Below are 9,774 nucleotides of genomic sequence, written 5' to 3' on the forward strand. Positions count from 1 at the left end.
TGATATGTGATGACACTGTCACTCTAAAGACCAAGAGAAAGTGTGTGTGTATATTTTTGCATTTAAAAACTTTTCAGATTTAATTTCTAATATGGCAACTATGAGTAGGGATAACCCACAAAAATAAAGTCTTTAGGGTCCTCAATAACAGGTGTCTTGAAGCCAAAAAAGTAAGAACTTCTACAATATACAATTATCTAGTCCTCTAAACTTCAGCCATATTATCTACCTCTCATTATGACTACAGAGAGAACATCAGTGGTCCTCTTGGCAATTGCTTCCCTTCACATTTATTGATACATTCAGTGCTTTAGTAGAAGAGAAGGAAAGAGAAAAACAAGAGGCCTCAGAAAGAGAAGCCCACTTATTAAGAACAGCTGTCCATCCCTCCCCTGAGTCTTGGAGACCTGAATTGTGTTCATCTGTAAATCATTGGTTCTGAAATTTTTCCTTGGTATTAATCATTTAGGCAATGTTGGGCATTAACAAATAACAATTGTTCTTGAATTAGGTAGAAACTTTTAAATTATTTTTCTCTAAGAGGTCATGGCAGAATTCTAAGAATGACCCCCAGTGAGCCTGCCCTTCTATAATCCCCACCCCTTTGAGTGTGGGGTGGCGCCCCTGAATTTAATGAGACAATACAACTACTTGTTACATTGTATGGCCAACATGAGATTATCCAGGTGGGCCCATTTAATCACACTAGCCCTTTAAAAGCAGAGAATTGTCTCCTGCTGGTGGTAGAGGAGGCAGGAAGAGATATTTGAAGGAGAAAGCCATGCTGTTGCTGGAGGGAGCTGTGTGCCAAGAATGTGGGTACCCTGTGGCAGTTGAGACTGACTCTTGGCTGACAGCCAGCAAGGAACTGGGGATTTCAGTCCTACAGGCACAAGGAACTGAATTCTGCTAATAACCTAAACAAGCTTGGAAGTGGATTCTTCTTCAGAACCTCCAGATAAGAGCACAGCACAGCCAACACCTTAATTTCTGCCTGTCAACTTTAGAGAAACCACCCAAGCCCACCTGAACTTCTCATCTACAGAACTGTGAGTTAACTTGTTATAATTTTTTAAGCAGTTGAGTTTGTGGTAATTTGTTATACAGCAATAGGAAACTAATACAGAGGTAAATAGAATATATTTTTTGAATTGAGGTAATAGTCACATAATACGAGATTACCCATTAACCATATTTAAGCGTACAACTCCGTGGCATTAGTACATTCACAATGTTGTGCAACCATCACCTGTATCTAGTTCTAAGATATTTCACCACCTCAAAGGAAACTTGTACCCATTAAGGGATCACTCCCTTTTCTTCCCTCCCCCCAGCCCCTGGCAAACACTCATGTGATTTCTGTCTCTATGGATTTACCTATTCTGGATGTTTCCTACAAGGGGAATCATACAATATGTGAGTTTCTGTTTCTGCCTTCCTTCATTTCGCATAGCATTTTCAAAGTTCACCAACATTGTAATATGTATCAGTACTCCATTCTTTTTATACCTGAAAAATATTCCACTTTACATAACACATTTTGTTTACCCATTCATCAGTTGATGGACATTTGGGTGTTTCCCTTTTTTGGCTATGTGAATAGTGCTGCTATGAACATTTATGTGTAAGTATTTGAATGCCTGGTTTCAATTCTTTTGGGTATATAGGAGTGGAATTGCCAGATCGCCTACTAATTCTATGTTCTGCTGTTTAAGGAATGGCCAAACTGTTTTCCACAGAACGTACACCATTTAACATTCCCACCAGCAATGTATGAGGATTCCAATTACTCCACATCTTTGGCAACACTTGTTTTCTTTTTTGCTTTTTTAAAATATCCATCCTAGGGATGTGAAATGGTGTCTCGAGGTTTTGATTTGCATTTCCCTAATGACTAATGATGTTGACCATCTTTTCATGTATTTGTTAGCCATTTGTATGTCTTCTTTGGAGAAATGTTGTCTCGAGGTTTTGATTTGCATTTCCCTAATGACTAATGATGTTGACCATCTTTTCATGTATTTGTTAGCCATTTGTATGTCTTCTTTGGAGAAATGTCCGCTCAAGTCTTTTGTCCACTTTATAATTGAATTGTTTATCTTTTTGTTGAGTTGTAAGAGTTCTTCGTATATTCTGGAGAGTAGAGCTTTGTCAGGTATATGATATGCGAATCTTTTGCCCATTCTGTAAGGGTAAATAGAATATTGAGAGAAATTTTTCTCTATACAGATGGTCTCCAACTTAATGGTTTTTCGACTTTATGATGGCATGAAAGCGATAAGCATTCAGTAGAAACTGTACTTGGAATTTTGAATTTTGAGCTTTTCTGGGGCTAGCGTGGTATGATTCTCTCTTGCCATGCTGGGCAGCTACTGAGGCCACAGCTCCAAGTCAGCCAGGTGATCATGAGGGTAACCGACCAATACGCTTATAACCATTCCGTACCCAGACAACCATTATGTTTTTCATTTTCAGTACAGCATTTAATAAATTATATGAGATAGTCAACACTTTTATTATAAAATAGGCCTTGTGTTAGATGATTTTGCCCAATTGTAAGCTAGTGTAAAGTGTTCTAAACATGTTTAAGTTTGGCTAGACTAAGTTATGATGTTTGGTAGGTGTATTAAATGCATTTTCGACGGAAGATATTTTCAACTTACAATGGGTTTATTGAGACATAGCCCCAGTGTAAGTCAAGGAAGATCTATATATGAAAGCATGAGGGAATGTGTGTTTTGCAAAAAGTAGAATTATATTATGTACCCTTTCGAATCTTGCTTTTTCTCACTCAGGAATAATTCATGCAGAACATTCCATGTAATAAGGTTAAGCTCTAATTCTTTCTAAGGCTGCATTGTGTGGGTGTTCTAAAATTTATTCAACAATTTCCTTTTATGGCCACTCTGGTTTTAGTTTTTTGGTCACTGCCAACAATCCTGAAGTTAACATCCTCGTACAATATATGTCTATGTATTGTTTTCATTTTATGGAATTTATTCCAAGGAGTGGGATAACTGAGTCAGAGTTATATATTTTTTAATAGGAATTGTTCATTCACTTTCCATAAAAGCTATAATAACTTACATTTTTACTAGCCACATATGAGTATTCTTTCTGCACTGCATACTTGCCAACAACAGGTGTAATAAGGCTTTAAAATTTTTGCTAGTCTGATAGGTGAAAATCAGTGGTTCTCGACCTGTAATGATTTTGCCCCAGCCCAACCCCCAGGACACTTGGCATAGTCTGGAGAGATTTTTGATTGTCATAACTGTCAGTCATAGTTGGGGAGTAGGTGCTACTAGCTTCTAGTGGGCAGAGCCAGGGATTCTGCTAAATATCCTGAAATACTCAAGGCAGCCTCCACAACAAAGAATTATCCAGCCTAGAATGCCAATAGTCCTGAGGCTGAGAAACCCTGGTGTAAAGTGATACCTCATTATGTCTTCAGTTTGAAAATCTTTATGGATGAATTTGAGTATCTTTCCATGTGTTTGTCAGGTATTTGGATTTACTCTTCTGTAAATTACCTGTTCGTGCCCTTTGCTCATTTTTCTTTTGGTTGTTTATTCCTCTCATTAATTTATAAGAGCACTTTGTCTTATAAATGCTTTATTTATCCTCTTCATTGAAAATATTATTTTTCAAATATATTTTTTATTGACCTGACATAAAAGAAGGTCTGAACCAGTGGTCAGACATATTATGACCTTGGGTAGGAAAATAACATCCTAAAAATGTCCCTTTCCCCTAAGTTAATTTATAACTTTAATGCAGTTCCAATTGGAATCCAAACAATATTCAATTAAGAATCCAAAACCATTTTAAAGTTCAGGTAAAATGATAAATGTACAAGAAGAGCTAATAAAATTTTGCAAAGAAAGACTAGTAAGGGGGTACTTGCCTAACCAGGTATCAGAACATACTTTAAAGTTTCTAGAAGCAAATCAATTTGGTAATATAATTGGAATAGAGAAATATATAAGTGAAACAGACTAGGAAATCTAGAAATAGAGCTCACTATATGTGAAAAGTTAATAATTGACAACTATTTTGTTCAATCAAATGAAAAAAGGGTAAATAATTTAATAAATGTTACTGGCCAAACTGTTGATCCATATGAAGGAAATTAAATTTGAGGCAACTTTATACCATATGTAAAAATAAATTCCAGATATAGAAATGATTTAAATTTAAGTAATAATAATAATCTTCCCCCCAAATCTACGAGACTACATGTATACTCTAGGAGACAATGAAACCCTTTAACTAAGACTCTAAATGCACTAATATGAAATAAAATATAAAAAATATAAAGAGAATAATAAAATGATCATACTTATTAACTTGACCTTATTGAGGAGATTTCTGGACTGAAAACAGAAACCCTTTTGTCTTAATGTTTTGTTTTTCTGGCACAATATCTGACTAGTTGAAGGAGCTTAATGAATCTTGGTGAATGAATGGCTCATCGTTGATTCTAATCCCTTAGTGACCCATTTCAAAAACATCAAGGACAGCTTCCGAGCAAGCAGTGATCTACAAAGCATGAGTGAGTTAAACATTTAGAATCTGTGGTGTGGTAGCCCAGGCAGGAAAGGAGCATGGATTCATACCCATGGTATGGCATTATAGAACTTTAGAGCAAAACAAGAATTCAGATCAGTTTGCCTATTGCATTACTTTCCAGGGGAAGACTCCAAGTTACAGAGAAGTTAAGAGATGTGATGTGATGAAATTGGAAACATGCCTGTTGGCCCAGTTTGAACTTTGTTCTGCAATAGAAATAATGATGTAATTCAGAAAAACATAATTATAATCACAGACTGTTAATTTTGGAAATAATATCAAAGCTGAGGCCAAGAAATGTAAATCAATCTACCAAGATCACCAAGAGAATTAGAGGCAAAGTCAAAACAGTCTTTGGTTGTGCAGACTAACAGTCCAATATTAATCCTCCATGCTATGCAGCCTTTTATGTTCTCTTTTATTTAATATTTCTTTACTTTTCAATATAATGTACCACAAATCAGTTCTCCTTGAAAGCACTGAAATGCCTTTCAAATGTATTTACTCCAACTTACAGTCTTAATTCATTCTTATAAGTATGATATGTACAAATAGACGTTTTCCTCAGTTTATAGATGGGAACGCTGAGGGGCAAGGAATTTCAGTCCTTCCAAGTCACATTTATCCCCTCAACATGAGTTTATTAAGAGCCTGTTGTCTAAGCATTGTCCTTGGTGCCGTAGTAAACAATGATAAGACAGTCTCAACCTTGAAGCGCTCATATGATGAACCAACAGTGAATCAGTCATCCAAGTCCTGCTCTGGCCTGTGACCCTGAATTGCCCCTAAGTTGATGACCTATGTCACAAACAGAAGTATGATGTGTCCTGACAATAATCATAGACTGAATGACTATGCTGTGCTATCCAGTAAAAGGCCAGCTCAGCTCACAAGTGACTCTCCTGCCTGTTTCTTAAATATACTTGACCCAGAATTTTGTATGTAGTCATCAAAACATTGCCCTACAGCTCAACCATGTCGTGGAGCAGCCCATCCATAGGCCTGCCTACTTATCAGCCTGCTCAGCCTGCGTGGGCCCGAAATGTGGTGCCACACTAGCAAGGCCCTTTGGGAAAGTGCTTTGGGGTTTGCCTAGTATATGTTTTGTGGAAACATGCCTCCCTCCTGCCTCGGCCTGTCTTCTGCCATCCTTGACATCTAAATGGGAATGCCACCATCACTCCCTAATCTTTTTTTTTTTCCTATTTTTTGGCTGCAATGCACAGCATGCAGGATCTTAGTTCCCAGACAAGAGATCAAACCCTTGCTCCCTGCAATGGAAGCACGGCGTCTTAACCACTGGACCGCCAGGGAAGTCCCCATCCCTCCCTAATCTTAAAAAATTCCATCCTGTGTGAAAAGTTAGTGCACCCTATGAGAACAAACCTATCGTTAACCATAACTCAGATATTATTAAACCACTACCTTTATCCTCTGACTTGTATTTATTTGATTGTAGTTTTCTTGCCTCTGGTCTCTTCCTAGCGCAGGCCAGTTTCCATACCACAGTCAGAATAATCTTCCTGGAATCAAATATTACCCTTGTCCTTAATTCTGATTGTTTAAGAATTTTGGGTGTTCACTAAATAAAGCCAAAACCTCTTATTTCTGACTTTTGCTAACCTCTCCAGTCTCATTCTTCACTACTGGCCCGTGCACTCCCTATGTTCAGCTACAAGTGGCTCACCAGTTTCTCAAGATGGTGTTCAGATATCTTATCTCCTCTACTACTACAACCCTAGTTCAAGCTATCACCATTTCTTCTCTGGGATACTACACTAGACTCCTAGCTTGATTTTTTTTTTTTTTTTTGCGGTACGCGGGCCTCTCACTGTTGTGGCCTCTCCCGTTGCGGAGCACAGGCTCCGGACGCGCAGGCTCAGCGGCCATGGCTCATGGGCCATGGGCCCAGCCGCTCTGTGGCATGTGGGATCTTCCCGGACCGGGGCACGAACCCGTGTCCCCTGCATCGGCAGGCGGACTCCCAACCACTGCACCACCAGGGAAGCCCTCCTAGCTTGTTTTTTTGAACCTAGTCTTCCCCAAATTGTAGTCTGTTCGCACAGCAGCCAGAGTGATCTTCCTAAAGCTGAGATCAAATCATGCCATTTTTCTGCTCAAACCCCTCCAGTAGCTTCCCATTCCACTTGGAATTAAATCCTAAGTTTTTACCATGGCCTGTAAAGCCCTGCCTGATCTGCTCACTCCACCTCAGTATATCTCTGTTCTCATCTCCTATGACTTTTCACCTTCCTGCTCTGGGCCAGCCACACTGGCTTCCTCATTGTTCCTTGTACATACCAACCACACTCCCACCTCAGAACCCTTGCACTTGCTGTTCCCTCTGCCTGGAACAGCCTCTTCCTAGATACTTGCTTGATGTCCTCTCTCACTACTTTCAGGTTACTGCCTAATTATCAACTTATCCTACTTAAAATAGCATATATCCTCATCCTGGCACCACTCTGTCCCTCTACCCTGATATATTCATCTTAGTACTCACCCCCACTTGCAATATTATGTAATTATTTGTTTGCTTGCATATTTCCTAGAGCACTAGAATGAGTGTTCCATAAAAGAAGTGACTTTGTTTTTCTTTGCTGCTCTAGAACAGTGCCTGGCAGCAATAGGATCTCAATAAATATTTGTTGAATGAATGAATGAGTGAATGAATGAATAAAATGTCAGCTTCTCTCTGCACACTTCCCTAACACCTCCAGGTTACTGGTTTTATGTTCCATTGGAGCTATGTATATACCTCTATTACAGCTATCACATTTTTATTGTAACTTTTTGCCTCTTATGCCTTACAAGTCTATAAAATCCTCAGAGACAGATGTCTTACTTATCTACATATACTTCATGGCATCCAGCACTAATTTGGTGAAAACACGTGGAATGAATGAAAATGGGAGAAGCAGAATGAGACAGCTACACTGGAGATTCTAGGATTCAAATGTATGAGCTCTTTATTGATCCCATCTTCTGGAGGCTACACTGGGACTAAGGGCAGGCATTTATTTTAATATAGATGTCCAAGGCAAAAATGTAAAAATATCTCCTTCCAGTCTACCATTATTTCCCAAATTTCTCTTCGTAAGGACTTCTGGCCTTCGTTGGGCCTCCAAAAATGGCTTGGATGGTGATTACACCTAAAGCCTTAAAAAACAAGCTAATGTGTAACAGTCCTGACATGAAGGTCATGTTACAAATACCAGTCACCTGTAGAATTTAATCAGAAAATAAAATGGGTGGTCTTAGGAACGAGACTAATCTATCACCCACCTGACTGGTGTGGGTCTATGGACCTCATACACACTCTAGGGGCCAAACTAAGGATAAAACTTACTGTAGTAGAAAACAGCATTGTTTAAGGAGTTGGAAACCCTAAGTTGTAGCTCAGGTTTTTCTACAAACAGGGTCCATGATTTTGGATAAGTGGCTGCACCTTGCACCTCTAACAGAGGGATTGAGACTAGATGAGCTCCAAAACCTTTTCCAGCTGTAAAGGTCTATTGATTCAGCCAGGAGGTTGTACCCAAGTGGCTGTACTCAGTGGAATAAACTGAGTCTGGGAAAGGAATGTATTATCTCTCAACACCAGTGACTTTGCATGGGGAGATATAACGACAGAGTCTGACCCCTGGCGGAGCCTGGAAACAGGGCTTAAATCCCATTTGCACTCCCGTTCCTACATAACTGCCTTCTTCAGCCTTACAGCAGCTGGGCTTCCACCAAGATGGAAGAGGTGGAGATGAGGGGAAAGGTGGGATGCCCCTCTAGCAGGGTTTAAGCAATATGTGTAGCTGAGAAGGGCTTAATCAGGAGACTGCAAACCTATCAGCATTGTGGTGGTTGTCTTAGCTCTGCTGTTGGGTTTTCCTCTGAGAATTAGAATTAATGTGGCCCAGCTCAGAGTGTGCCCTTTGGAAATTCCCAGGGGGTTCCAGAGATTACCAGAGGCACACTGGCAGTGGACAGTCCCTTGTGAGGCGGCAGCCCTGGAAGTCTGGTCTGTGACTCAGCCGAAGAGCCTCCTCATGTCAGACCACACAGAATAGATTTCACCTGAGGCCAGAGCTGCCTAGCCTATTTAGCCAAGCCATGTGGTGAAATAATTTACTTTCTGATATACTTTATCTCTAAAGGAATGCATAGAACTTTTAAGAAAAATGTTCTGTCCCGTTTTATAAAAACATGTAGACTCTTATGGCAGCCTCCAAAAAACAGCATTCACAATCACATGGCAATGAGCTGTAAATTAGGAAATCCTGAATGAGCTGAAATAAGGGTGTGTTGATTTCTCTCATCTAATATTCATTTGTGGCAACATAATTGGCCAAGAAATAGGTGAAATGCTTTATGAGATTCTCATGGCCACAGTCAGTCCATATCTATTAAAATGTTTCTGATGTGTCACTCTCTTCTCTGCCTCTCAACAGTGTATAAACACATGCAAACACACAATCACACACTTACTTTCTCTCCTCTCACTTAGTTATATAGTCTCCATGTGGTTTGGTGAGGTATTTTTAAATTAAGGGCTGAAAGCATTTTATGTAAAGTCTACCCAGATAGAAGAGATTAGTAGGGAAATGCTCTTCCCAACTCTTAATCTAAATGCTAGTTCAGGATCTTCTGTCCAGGTTCTCATAACCCCGAACTCCCATTAAGATGTTTACCTTTTATTTCTTCCCTATTCTGTGCTCGCTTCGGTGAGACATGTATTTCCTCCCTATTCTGAGGCTGAGAGTTCTTGGCTGAATCCTTATTAACAGAAAGAACATTTTCATTTCTTGGTAAGGTAGCCAGCCATAGGGTGCCTGGCACTTAATATGTAATCAGTGACTTGACTGAGGACAGATTTGCTCCTGAGAGATTCAATTTTCATTGAATGCAAGCCTTGATAGACAAAGGAGAAAGAAACATGATAAAAAGGTCATTTTCTCTGCAAAAAAAAAGGAAGAGAGAAAATGAAAAAAGAAAGAAGAAAATAAAAACTAAAAGGCTACTAATGTTTACTAGGAGATCCTTAATAGTTCAAAGTCAGACAGATCAAAGGTCAGAGATAGAAAATAAAAGAATAGGATAAGAATTTAAGAAATCAGCTGGAACCCTTGCACTCCAAGTATATATTCTAGGAAAAGCCTGCAATCGAATTTAACATCCCTCCACATTCATACAAATTTAGATTGTAAGAAA

This window comes from Mesoplodon bidens (assembly GCF_964165515.1).
Source record: "Mesoplodon bidens genome assembly, chromosome: 2".
Taxonomy (NCBI): domain Eukaryota; kingdom Metazoa; phylum Chordata; class Mammalia; order Artiodactyla; family Ziphiidae; genus Mesoplodon; species Mesoplodon bidens.